Source organism: Littorina saxatilis, linkage group LG3 (genome assembly GCF_037325665.1).
Source record: "Littorina saxatilis isolate snail1 linkage group LG3, US_GU_Lsax_2.0, whole genome shotgun sequence".
NCBI classification, from domain to species: Eukaryota; Metazoa; Mollusca; class Gastropoda; order Littorinimorpha; family Littorinidae; genus Littorina; species Littorina saxatilis.
The window spans coordinates 39,612,470-39,617,240 of NC_090247.1; the positions used below are offsets into that span (position 1 = coordinate 39,612,470).

Sequence of the window (4,771 nt, forward strand, 5' to 3'; positions counted from 1 at the left end):
CTCATCCACACAGTTGGGCGCGTAACGTTCGTTTACTCTCCGGTAGACCCTCCTCCGACCATCATGTCGCTGGAGCAGGAAGTAGGACTCGTCGCTGAACCACACGTGTCTCCAGTGATTCCGGACGGTCCAGCGAAGGTGCTGGTTGCCCCACTGCACTCGGTTCTGGCGATGGCGGCGGGTGAGGACAGCTCCTCTGTGAGGTCTGCGAGCTCTCAAACCAGCTTCATGCAGGCGGTTCCGCACGGTCTGGTCCGATAATCGGTGTGGCCCGGGGAGAGCCTGGACAGAAGATGAGGCCGACAGGAAACGATTCCGGAGGTGGCGGAGCCGTATGAAGCGGTCGTGAGGAGCAGTTGTCGCCCTTGGTCTTCCCGCTCGTGGCAAGTCAGCAACGGAGCCAGTGGCTTGAAACCTGACCCACAGTCTACTGATGGTGCTCTGGGACACGTGGAAGTGCCTGGCGATTGCACTTTGACTTTGGCCTGCTTGTAAACGACCCAATGCAATTTGGCGGTCTTCTCTGCTCAATCGGGCCATCTTTCGTCGCTGAATTGTCGTCTGATTTCTTTGTGGCGAACAATCCGCTTTTATGGGTTTTGGAAGACATGGTGAGAGCTCAATATTCCCCGAGTTTCACGAGATTACACTGAAGCATGACGAGTGGTCATGCCAAATGAGCAATTTTGACATTGTAGCCACTGATAACGCATGCGTCACGTGCAGAGCTCACTTGTGGCAATGGACGAAAGGTCGACGACCCGATAAACATTTTCTGCAGTTTGGTGGATATCCTTGTAGCCATATAACTAAATTAACCAAATATTACAAGCTATGCGTTTCTTTTTTTGAACAGTATATTAGCTGTAACATTATCGATCCTGTTTGATTGGACTTCGCCTCCACAGGTGATTACACATACAAACCTGACAACGTTAATCCAAGAGTTTGTTTATTATTGCAGGCTTGAGCACTGGCATGGGTGAAAGCTATGAAAATCAAATTGACTGAAATTTTTTTGAGGCAGGGGTCCAGGGGCCGCGCAGGCCCTAGCGGGGTACGGGGCAGGGCCCCGTTAGGGGGTCCAGGGGGGCAACGCCCCCCGGCCGAAAACGAATTTTTGCATTATACATTGTGATTTTGTGGCCTTTCCTGGCAAAAAAATACACTTTTTGTCACTATCATGCAGGTCAAAAAAATACCTTCAGATTCTAATAAAAGGGTAAACAAAATCAAAACAATTCACAGAAGTAATCATTTTTCTTTTGTATCTTTTCACACTTGCATCTTCCAACACAACGACACAATTGATAACAATTAACATTGACAACAGCCAATTACTAAATGAAATAGAAACTGAACAACTGAACAACTGAAATAAAAGTTCGAAATATTTAATTATAAGAAGCAAACATTGCCAGACAGGCATTGAAATAAATGATGAAACAGAATGTCACACATGCAAACAGCATGATGTAGCACTGCACAAAGTAGCAACTAAGCAGTAGCATCTCTTATAGTGCAAAGTTCTCAAGGAAAAGCACTTGAGTTTCAAGCACCAAACTTATCACACACAGTTTTAGTTTCATGAACTCCAACCAGTCCCATCGCCATTTGTTGGCTAGACCAGCATCAATAAGATCTGTCCATGCGTTTTCCGTCAAAACCAGCATCTTTCTCGCAGAAATCGTGTCACCACTTCGTAATGCCTGCCAAAACGCGAGAACATTTTTTTATCGTGATGCAGAGCGAATCCGAAAGCGAAGAAACCTCACCTACGGGGTTTACCGCATAGCAGTTCGAAAACGCGTTCCGCTTAAAAATAAAAAAAATATATATATATTTTTTTTAATAAAAATTGCAGATTGACGGAATTTCCGTCAGACTTATTTTCAGATTGACGGATTTCAGTCAATTGACGGGCTACTTTCACCCATGAACTGGGCATGGGACGTGAACAACGAGAACCTTCACGGCACTTTTTACCAGACACGGCTGAATGACCCTGGCTACAATCTGGAGCTGTTCCGCATGGCCCATGCCAATGATCCCACCATGAAGCTCTTCCTCAACGACTACAACGTTGTGGCCGTTGAAGCCTCCACCTGGGTCAGTAGATTAGGGATAATAATAATGATAAGGATAAAATATAATGATTATAGTCTTCTGAGGTAGCCGTCTTGTAAATTCGGACTGCTTTCACCCTGGAGAAAGCGAGGTGCCATATAGTATGGCCTTACTCATTTTGTTTTCCTTTTCCTGAATGCGTGTGGTCTTGTGCTTGTATAGGATTACCTCCACATGGCCCAGCAGTTCAAGAACGCCAACGTGGGGCTTTACGGTATCGGAGCTCAGTGTCACTTTGGCAACGAAGAAGAACCTAACGCGGGCGCCATCACGGTACTAATATTACATATTACACCATTGCATGGAAATGAGCAACGCCTAACTTAACAGACTGATAATTCAGACATATAGATTATTGACAGGTGATGGCAAAATACCAACTCTTTTTTTTCTAAAATCGCCGAAAATGTACCATCATTCTTGCAGATCCACCGAACTTCTTTTTACGGTGAGGGAAAGGTGACACCACGGACTGCGCTTATTAAAGTACCGTAAATTGCCGAAACTTTGAAGTTTGTTTTGCTTTCTATCTGTGCTAGGATGAAGTCTTACTTTGCCTGGCCTTATTTTAACTTTCATTTTAACCTCTATTCTATACTGACTTTTGCATCCTCCTAATCAGCATCTTTTGCTGATATTTACACTAACTACTTTGTTTATCACAGGGTGGGTCTGAAACAGACTCTCATGATTGTTGCATTCTTGGTCACAGGACTCACGAAATAGACCCTAAGGAGTGAGAGATCACCTCTTTAAGCAAGACAAAAACGTTAGATCTGTTTGAAGAATTGCATCAATCATTCTGTTTCTGTCTTTTTCAGCATCGTCTCGACATTCTCTCCCAAGGGGGTGTTCCAATCTGGATCACAGAGCTGGACGTACAGGCCCAGGACGAGAACAGGAGAGCGGATTTCTACGAGAAGGCGCTGACAGCCATGTACAGTCACCCCAACGTGGAGGGCATTTTGTTCTGTGGATTCTGGGACCAGCAGCACTGGAGGGGAGAGAAGGCTGCGCTTATCATGGGGAAATAACTTTGAGGCGAGTTTGAGCTTTGTTGTATTATGTTGCCCTCGAAAACTTGTGTGAAACCTTGAACACCTTTTAATATTTTGTTGCTTTCCCTCAGGTTTTTTTTCACGGGAATGTTTCCATTCTGTCAAATGCAAAATGGGTCTAAGTCCCTGGTGAATTAAGTCTTATGTTACCTTGTATTGGCATGGGTTAAGTTAATTTCTACAAGCAATATTGCCGTACCTGTCTGAGGGTAATTTGCTGCCGTATGTAGGACGCTTGGTGTCAAATCTTTTCGAGCTAAGCTCTTGTTTGTGGTTTCATTTATATGGGGCCGTGTTCAGTTTGTAAATAAGGTCAGTTAGGGAACTACTTGCTCGTGCGGTGTAAATCATGCCATGTACCCTTTTCTGTATCCTACAAAGCTACATGCACAGCTTTGCTTTGCCCGCTGTTACTGACTAAGTTTCACACTGCCAAACAACCAAGCAAGCAACCAAACCACAGAGCAAGACTCAACTAAACTCAACCTGAACCAAACTTTAACAAAACAGGCACAGTCCACATTTATCTTACATTAACTTACCCTCTCTAGTCTAATAAGTCCAATACCTTTTTCATGTGACGGCAGCCGGGCGTCGCGTCATCGACCTCTTCGAGAACCGTTGGATGACTGACCGTGGCCAACGCGGGCGACACCTTCACCATGCACGGTTTCCATGGCGACTACGAGGTGCAGGTGCACCACGACAACCAGGAACGCACCGACCTCAAGCAGATCTTCACCCTGTTGAAGAACGCCGACAAAAGCATCAGCATTAACGTGGAGTGAGCGCTTCGGTCGTTTCCACACGTTAGCCTCGTTTGGTTAAGGGTTGAGTCTGTGTGTGATAGCAAGTTTCATATATCGTGTGTGTGTTGTGCATAAATAATATGTCGATAAGTAAAGGACTCATAGACTTTGAGAAATGCCTCTTGGTTGCCAGACAGACAGACAGACGGACGGACAGACGGACGGACGGACAGACAGACAGACACACACACACACAGACACACACAGACACACACAGACCCACAGACACACCCACAAACACACCCACCCACCCACACACACAACCATCTACACACACACACACACACAGAGACAGACAGACGGACACACACACACACACACACACACACACACACAAACACAAACACGCTCGCACGACTGCACACACATACACAACTATACACACACACACTCTCACACGCACGCACACACACACACACACACACACACACACACACACACACACACACACACACACTCTCTTTCTCACTGACACACACTGACTCAAACACCTATACACACCCACACACACAGACACACTCACACACAGACACAGACACACACACTCACACACATACACACACACACACTCGAACTCTCTCTCGCACTGACTGACACACATTCACACACACACTCTATCTCTCTCACTGACACACTCATTGACACACACGCACACACACACACACACACACACACACACACACACACACACAAACACACACACACACACACACACGCACGCACGTACGCGCACTCAAACAAAATGTTCATACACATGTATATCGCAGCTCCTCTTAG

General features: G+C 45.9%; 1 pseudogene; it reads left to right on the forward strand.

Moving 5' to 3' along the window:
* Window positions 1-1,935: 1,935 nt before the first annotated feature.
* Window positions 1,936-3,973, forward strand: LOC138961196 (anti-sigma-I factor RsgI6-like; annotated as a pseudogene).
* The last annotated feature ends 798 nt before the right edge of the window (window positions 3,974-4,771 follow it).